Genomic DNA, 9,321 nt, shown 5'->3' with positions numbered 1-9,321 from the left:
TCCGCTACGTCCGCGCTGTACAGCAGCGCTGTGTGATGCTCATTGGGAAGATGCATTTGCTACGTCGCTGGCGATGCGGCAACGACATATCTACGCTCTCTGCGCGATATTAATGCCTACGGTTGGACGCTTATTCTCCCTCCCCCCTCTCTTCTCCCTCCCGTCACCCCTTCTCCCCTCCCCTCACGCTCCCTTCTCACCCCATCCATTCTACACTTGCAAATGATGTTACTATGGTTTGTATTCTTACCTGCTAACTGCTGTCCTTACTGGCTGCTGCACCTGGTAATGGAAGACTTTCCTATGTTCAGTTAAAACGCAACCATAAAAACCCTAATAAAAAGGGGCATTGTTGTGAAAAATCAGACCATCACGTACGTCCTAATAAACTTTAACTCCAAGTGCAGGGCAGCACCAACAACAGCAGTAGTGTGAAAACGTACATCAATCGATCCCAGAGCATCACAACAGGGCAGGCAAAGCTAGTCAACAGATGCACACATCGAACGGAGGATCTAAACATAACAGTGAGACATGATGCAGTATTCAATATTTCATATTTATTTAACTGTTATTGTATATGCAGCAATAAACCTTCAAGCAATTGATAGAAAACAGATAGGCCTACATTTAAAATTGCCCTATTTAAGTTCCTATCACACAAACATTTGGAGGACCCCCGGTAGTAAATCTGAGGACCCCCTGTTGAAGACCCCTGATATAAGTTTCAAAAAAAATCAGTATTCAAACATTTATGTACCAGAACAAATGTAGGCTATATACCATAATTATATAATGCACTTAACCATTTCCAATCAAATTTGAATGGAACAAGAACTCTTCACTGAGAGTAAAAACATTCACTGAAAAGGTAGGCCTTATGTTGGTGAAATGATCAGGCCATCACATAGTTTCCCAATGAACTTTACTTAACTAGCAGCAGCAACAAGAGAACGATGCCCCAAAAAAACCCACAGAGCAGAATAGAACACCAGTCAGACAGTAAGACTTGAAGATGGTGGCATGACGGGATCCGGTATCGGAGGAGACCCGTTGTTGTTTTCACCCTCCCAATGAGTACTATGGGGATTAGCAGGGATGGGTAGAGCGTAGAGCATGGGAATGGGAGAATTGGCTTAACACTAAATTGGGTATATGGAGGGGGAAAAATGTTTTCTTTTATTTTACTTTATGGGCAGGGTCTCTTTTCTTTATACTAAATTTGTACGAACCGTGATGGCCTCAGATCGTGTGCTATTTTGTACCAATGATTGTGATGAGAATGGGACTTGGGGTGTCATCAATATGTGTGTGTACCTGCCTCATTGTTACATTGTACCTTAATAATAAAAAAGATTTGAAAAGAAAGACAGTAAGACTTAACAGGCCTAGTAACATTATTAAATTAACTGAAAAATTATGCATATATTGTGTAGCTCATTAGGTGTTTAAAATGTTTTTTTTTTAAAAACAGTTCCTCATTTTGCTGTGGGCCGCTTGACAAACCCCTCCAGGATCACTGCATGTCACCGGACCACCAGGCACATTTTGAGAACCACTTCCTTACGATATTCACATAAAGAATACAGCCCGTTCTAAATGAAATGATCAAATATCTATAATGTCTATAATAGACACACAAATTGCCTTCGGTATTATGTCCTCCCTTATTTAAATGATGTATTTACCCAAGTGCTGCCTGGGTTCAGTGGCTGGTTAATTACAACATATAGCCTTCTGTGAGCCCATCATTATGAGGGTACATTCATGTTCCTGGGTCAGTAGCTACGATGGTGGGGCCATCAGAGATCTTGAAAAGGCAACGGCCCAGAGGACCCTTAATGTCTACCCCTGATGTATTATCCTCATATCTCCATATTTCAAGAAAATATTTCAGAAAAAGAATGACCTGCTAAATCATATACAACTATATATACAAAGCCAGCCCAGTCTGTGTCTCCGATCATACACAGCTTGCTAGCCATGGCGGGCCAGAGGCCGGCCCCGGAAGACTGCAGGGGGACTTACAGCACCCCATGCTGCGGTAGTCATCCATGTGTTGATGGGGCGCACAAGCTGGATCTCAGCGAGAACGCTAGCAGTCGCAGAACCAGGGGCTGAGGGCCAGCTGCACACAAGTGCAGACCGTGTGCAGGCTGTTGAAGATCTGGGGGAACGCACACGCCACGCACGCACGCACGCACGCACACACGCACACACACACACACACACACACACACACTCACCCACCGACGCACACACACAGAGAGAACAGTGATATTTCATTATCTGGATAAAATAAGAGTTAAATGGCTCTATATTGTGAAAGTGATTTTGATCGGCATTAATACAGAGAGCATTGATGGATTGTAGCACAGTATTCAAGATCAAGTGTGTGTACCTGATAGATGTGGTTGAGTTTGAAGTGTTTGAGAAGCAACAGCAGGATGGCAGAGATGGCCTTCACGATGATCTCTTTGTGGCGATTGACATCAACACAGAGATTCATGTAACAGCCCCCCGGATTGATAGAGGACGTTAATGATGAGACAGTAGAGTTCCAAACAGATGCTGCTTTATTGTGGTGAAGCACCTGGTAGCACCGTGAAACTAGACAAATATGACAAAAAGAAATATGCATATTAAAGTGGGTCTAGTTACATAAATAATACAAAAGGTTGTCAAACAGTTGACCAAAGAAATAAACTACAGTTTGGCCTGACAACAGACAAGATGCACTTTAAACTGTACAAATTGGACCTCTTAATACAATAAAACAATATTAATATGAAATTCACCATGAAAGTAAACAAACATAACCCTAAAGACAACCTGCAAGTTGCATTCATTTAACATGGCATAATTGGGTTAGGGTTTGTAAATGAGTGAAAACACAGAAGAAATTGGGGTACTCTGCCACCTAGTGGACCTTTTAAAACACTACATACCAAAACTGCAGAAATCAGATCAACAGTAATTAATCAATAGAAAAAAGGACAACTGTGACCGCAAGCAAATAGTAATAACCTTTAGTTGGTGGTCATATATAATTCATGCTCTGCAACACTGTGGTTCTGCAGCCACAAATACATGTTCCCATAAGTTCTACAGTTTCACTGGGATTGTGAGTGCATCACATTATCAACAGGCATATTAACAACCATTTAGGCTTGAGGCTGATTCTAAAACACTTTCTAAAGCCTGACCTACGTTTTCTGAAAACACAAATAGTATTACAAATTTACAAAAACAAATGTTGCTACATACTGTACAGTACATGTACTACACAACAATGTGTTCCCATCCATAATGGGTTAAATCCATAACAGACTGTGTCACCACTTTAACCATTATTTTTTGGCTACTGGTATTCAAAAATAGCAGATCTACAAGCTCATATCTGGGGGTCCCTGGAACATATTTTGAGATGGGGGTCAGCTGCAAAATACATATAATCTTGGGGGTCCTTGACATGAAAAGGTTAAAACTACATTAGGCAGCAGAAATTAAAGGAAAGGTCCAGCCAAGTTTGTGTTTACATATTCAGATCTTTGAGCAATGGAGTATTTAAGGTATAACAATTTGTTGGAGTACTTTGGTCGCGTCGTTTAAATCACACCCAAAACTATGTCTTGAATGCCATGGCCTCTTGTGTATTATTGCTTTAATTATTACATTGCAAGGAGCTCTCTACTGGAACCGTTGACTCCCCCCCCGACCCGACTCTGGATAAGCGGAATGTGGGTGTGAAACGAATCAATCAAAGATTTAAGTCATCTTTTTACTGGTTCATTTTAACATTGGTTGGAGAGGTGGTTGCTGACATTACATCATTATCTTGTATTTCTGTATTATAGCTGTAGGAAAGAAAGAACTTAGGAATACACTTGCAGTGGAGTGTTATTGGTCCAACTCTCAGAACCTCAGTCTGTGTATTTTTTTTAAAATATATATTTAGGGGGGCTTTTTCCGCTTTTATTGGTATACAATAGACTGATATGACATGGGGAGAGAGAAGCTTGTTAGGATCTTTACCAGCCTAGGTGCCCAGACTGCTACGCCAGCTGTCTGAATTAGGAGTCCAGGGCAGCCTGACGGAGGGTGTGGGATGGGTGGAGACATGACCTCGTCCCTCTCCAGGGGGAATGGCTCTGCCTCTATGGAGTTGCCGTTGTCATCTTTATCCTCGTGGGGTCGTCGCTCGTCGGCCTTGTAAGGGTCTTTATCGTTGAATGTGTCCAGGTTGTCTTGCTTTATCAGGGACTGTAATTCCAGAGGACAAGGTGATGAGCACTGAAAACAGCCTGACGACATGTCATCAAAGCTGTTCCCGTACGGTTCTTTGTTTTGAGACCGGGGAGGAGGTGCAGGAGTGACGCTTACCTTGTGCCCGTTTCTGCTGCTGTTCTATGAAGTCTGAAGCAGATGCAGGGGGAGACGCAGCTCCCATGCTCCTCACCACCCTGATGCTGTCCTCCAGCAGTGGAGGCAAGCCCAGCCCCTGGCGCTTAGGCACCTTGATGCCCTGGAACTGCTCGAATCCTCCAGCGTGAACTGAAAGAGCAATGAGAGGTTTTCATGGATTAAAGATAAATTAACTCACAGCTGAAAAGTCCTAATCTACAATTTGTGAAATGGCATCAAAGGCGCCACACAAGTGCCATGTTTCATTAACAATTAGCACAATATGTAAAATAAGGATGATGTTTTGGTAGCCATACAGCCTACCAGAAATTGCATAGATTGAGGCTTTAATGTTTGCTTTTATGAAATATCTGAGATAATTAGGGTTTTCTGGAAGATTTAATGTATATACCAGTTTGACCTCTTAGAATACACTTTCATCCCTAAAATAACTAATACCTGTTGGGTTGTAAGCTTGTAGATAGCCTATTTTTGCTGCGCAACATGCTTCCATAGAAGGCATGCTGCTATGGAAACTAGAGGTCTTCACGGGTCCAATTTGAACTACCCGAACCCAAAAGGACCCGGGGGAAATGGACCCGGACCCATATGGCCCCGTCTATCATTTGGAATTTGAGAACCGTTACCCGATCAGCCCCGAGACGTGATGGATCCGATCCGAACGGCCCCGCCTGTTATTAGAAAAATTGGATCCGATACCCGAGCAGAACGAGATATCCGAGACCCGAACCTGTCGCCCCGAAATGAAAGAATGCCAACGTTATTATATTAAGAGTTGTATCAGACATATTTCTTACCTAACGTCGCCACGGTGCTGCTGTTGCTGTCAGCGGCGCTGTGCCTCTCGCCAAAAGATGATCTTTTCCCAGACCAGTAAGTCAATGCGGACAGTTTGTAAATACAAATAAGTCCATGTTTTTATTCCTTCTTCTTTGGCTAGCCAATGCTAATGCTATCGTTTTCTGTTGCATGTGTTGTTCATTATATCTTTCTGCTTTGAGTGTCCATTTTGCTCTGCAGAGCATGACAACACGCAATGACAACTCCATTGTAAACCGTTAACCAAAATGTTACGTTAATATCTTTGATAATAATAACAATCCAACTGATACAGTCAGTGTTGCTGTGACTGAGTGAGTTATACTTCTCAGTTCTCACAACCAATGCAACAGATTACATGCTGCATCTTTAGTGCCATCGTGTGGCGTTATCTATTTGGTGCAGTTGTTGCGTTCATTTTCACTTCAATCTCGGCCTGGCTCGGCTCCACTCGGGTAACAGGAGATACCCGGGGAACCGGGGCAGACGGCCCCGGCCCGCCCCGCGGTAAAAGCTCGAAAACGGCCCCGTTACCCGGCTCGGGGCGGTTCGGATCGCGGGTAATTTCGGATCTCGGGCAGGTCCGAAGACCTCTAATGGAAACCAAAAGAGAAATCTGTCGAGGCAACCATGGGGCTTGATAATGGATTTTCAATGTAAGCAAAACGGTAAGAATGTCAATGGCATCTCACCAGTATACGTTTCCAAAGCAACAGTAATGCCTTCTTCATGGCGAAGTGTGGGGCGTGACCACTGTAGAACTTGATGACCATCCCAAAGAGCATGACAGAAATGGGCTTGTTGTTGTACAGCGGAGACCCTGGTTGAAGAGAGGAAATGGTCGAATTAGATTTAAAATGGGACTTGGACACAGTCAAACATTACACACAGTATTGAACATCACACATAATCACACCATGATGTGTGCATCCACAGCATATACTGTTATTGAAGCTAATCGTCTCCCTCTCACACAGTCACACACACCTCTCTAGTTGCATAGATGCCATTTGTTTTATTTAATTGAATTACTTGTTATATGATAGCTAATGATCTTCTTGATTATTATATCCACCCGTTTCCGCAACAATATACTCGAGCATTATCTGTAGGACACTTCAGGTTAACAGCAGACCTCCAAGTCCAAGCACACATCGCATCTTCAACAAGCTGTGAGCTTGTTGCATGTTCAATGATGTGTCTCACTTGACTGGAAAAATAGCGCCACGACTGCTTATTTCAAACTATATCTCCCAAAAATCACATTTTATCAGTGGATGGAAACAGGCTAAATTAGCTTTGCCTTTTTTTTGATAATTTCTGATAATTTGCTTCCTATTTTCAAAAAAAGCTTTATGGAAACGCAGCTTATGTCTATGGTCCAGGGTGTGTACCTGTCTGTCTGTCCCCCTCCCACAGTGTTTATCTGTCTGTCTCCCTCTCACAGCAGTCCTCTGGTATCCAGGGTATGGATGAGTCTTGCAGACAGCTTGATGTTGTTGTGGAGTACCGGTTTGTGGTGCGTCAGACCGTTGCTCACAGTCACGCAGCTATGCACACGCACACAAAAAAACAGGTTGAGAACCACTGTCCTAGTACAGGGGTAGAGCAGACACAAGGCCCGGCAACTTTATTTATAGAGCACCTTTGGTACATTGAGGTAATTCAAAGTGCTTTACAAAATAACAATGCAATCTAAAAATAAATTGAAAATACAATACAGTACATACATTGAAAACGAGAAAAGAGTATGGGGACATCTTTGATGTCTATGTGCCTGGTGTTCAGACTCACAGCATATTCACGTCCTTGGACACCTCAGGACATGTTCCTCATGAATGCAGAGGTTCCTCCTCTCTCTCCTTTCCTCGCTCCTTCCCACACACACACACACACACACACACACACACACACACACAGAACATTCTATTTCACGAATGCATATTCGTATCATCTCTCTATATATTTCATATGTCTCTGCCTGTGTGTCTGACCATAAACTCAACAACACACCAGAAATTCCATGCATTTGTTGCACATAGCGGTGCAATTTGTATAGATGGTTTCAGACATCCAGACAGTTAAAGCTGTCACGATTATGACATTTTACATGACGATTAATTGTCACTCAAATAATGGCGATCGTATTTTTGTCGTTGACAATTACATTACTCTTTGGCTTTTAGGCTTTGAAGTTGCACATGGCAAATATGACACCTAACCTAAATATACAAAGAAATTACGACATATTTGACAACTTTATACTTAAAAAAAGAACACTGATGGTTGAAATAGCCGATCTACAAGCTCACGAGTCACGATGCGACGTGTTGCAAGCTTGAAGATCTGCTATTTCCACTATTTTTTACTTAAATATATGACAATTTTTCAACATGGAAACGATAATGACGATTATGAAAAATAATCGCGATTATGTCAAATAATTGTGATTTGACGATGTAATAATTGTGACAGCCCAAAATAGCAGATCTACAAGCTCACAGCGTTGGACTTGGTGCCGCACTGTGAGCTTGTAGATCTGCTGTTTTTCAATAGTTAAAGCATAGAATGATGTTTAAAGTAATGCGTTCCAGGTCTAGATGGGTTTATACTTTAGCTAATCAAAAATAGCAGATCTACATGGAATTCTGGGGGTCCTTGACATGAAACAGTTTCAGAACCACTGATTATAGAAACATTTTTTTTTTTAAGAAGACATTATAGAAAGGACCTCTGGTATTAAAGGGTTGTGCTTTTCCTCCAGTAGGTTTGTTCCAACACTTACTTTCTTTCTCTTCTTCTCTCCTCCTTTCTCCTCCTCCTTTTCTCCTCCCCTTCCTCTCCTTCCTCATCCTCCTCTTCCTCTGCTTGCTCCCTGTTCTCTTTCTGCGCCTCCTGTCTGCAAACACACCACATCATTATTACATCACTGTGACATCACTATAACACCACCTTCTGCTGCTCCTCTGTCTGTTCAGCCTGGAAACACCATGACATCACTAACACCACAGATATAAAAAGCTAGATACCTCCTCCACCGCTGCAGTTCATTAGCGCGACTGGTCAAACACCCCTGGCGGAAGTGCATAACTGTGGAACTGCGGAAGGCACTCTGCCCCCTCCAATGGGAAAGAGGGAGTCCTGCCAGGACTGCATCTGATTGGACTACCGAGCTTCCCATTCTGTGACGCACAAGGAAGCGTCCTTCAGAATTCCCAAGAGCCCCGCCTCAGAATTCTGGAGGCTTGCATAGAGTTATTGGGAGGCTTGCCAGGAGTCTTGGACCAGCACCCCCCAGTCGGAAGAGGCGTCTACCTTTCTATGTCTGTGACTAACACCACCTACTGCTCCTCCTCTTGTCTGCTCAGGCTGGGCTCCTGTTGCATTGTTTTCATCCTAGCTGGTTGAATTTTATATTATATGTGGATATAAGAAAGGCGCAGGAGCATAAAGCAACAACGAGCTGGCCAGATGTATGGAGAACCGGGACGACTGGAAGCGACGATGAAAGGCTTGTCTGAGGACGACCTAGACAGAAAGCTTAGACACGGATCATCGCGGTTGTATTTTTTCTTGTCCGCGTGAAAGTCACCAGCGCGGCAGTGCCACAGAAAAACTTTGACAAGGGAGGACTTGAAGCTGAAACGCTAGTTTTTGCTGTTTGTAAAGTACGTTCCACTAGTTACAAATGTAGCGGTCCCCTTGTGGTCATGTATTAAGGGGAGGGCTTTTGTGTTCTTTTAAATATATTTAACTTAACTCTGATTAACTCAGTATTAATTAGTTTGGATCTCTTTTTAACTAATAAACGCACAAGCAGTTTTTTAAAGTCACAATATCAATGAATTACCCTTTTAAGTACTTTTATATTAAAGTTATATAAAATGAGTATTTACTGAGCTTAGATTATAACCAGTAACCATGACTTCTAATCTAGTAACCAAATGGACCCTTTAAATACCAGAAAAGGGTACACAATAAATCTACACAACTCAATAATTCTCAATTATTTAGTTAGGATCTTTTATGCAATGACTGTGCAAAAGTAGTAAATATGAATATGAATAGAAAATAATA

At 42.4% G+C, this 9,321-nt stretch overlaps 1 long non-coding RNA gene across 1 annotated transcript; it reads right to left on the bottom strand.

Moving 5' to 3' along the window:
• Positions 1-540: 540 nt before the first annotated feature.
• Positions 541-8,550, bottom strand: LOC308289667. The gene is made up of 8 exons (XR_013962251.1): positions 8,030-8,550; positions 7,039-7,118; positions 6,639-6,794; positions 5,937-6,064; positions 4,384-4,554; positions 4,036-4,263; positions 2,402-2,610; positions 541-2,167 (listed from the first exon to the last, which is right to left on the bottom strand). It is a non-coding gene; the product is annotated as an uncharacterized lncRNA (long non-coding RNA).
• Between the last annotated feature and the right edge of the window lie 771 nt (positions 8,551-9,321).

The sequence above is a fragment of the Nannobrachium achirus genome, assembly GCF_963921795.1.
Source record: "Nannobrachium achirus genome assembly, chromosome: 8".
NCBI classification, from domain to species: Eukaryota; Metazoa; Chordata; class Actinopteri; order Myctophiformes; family Myctophidae; genus Nannobrachium; species Nannobrachium achirus.
Note: the sequence above shows the minus strand (reverse complement) of the source record. Positions and strands in the feature narration are given on the sequence as shown.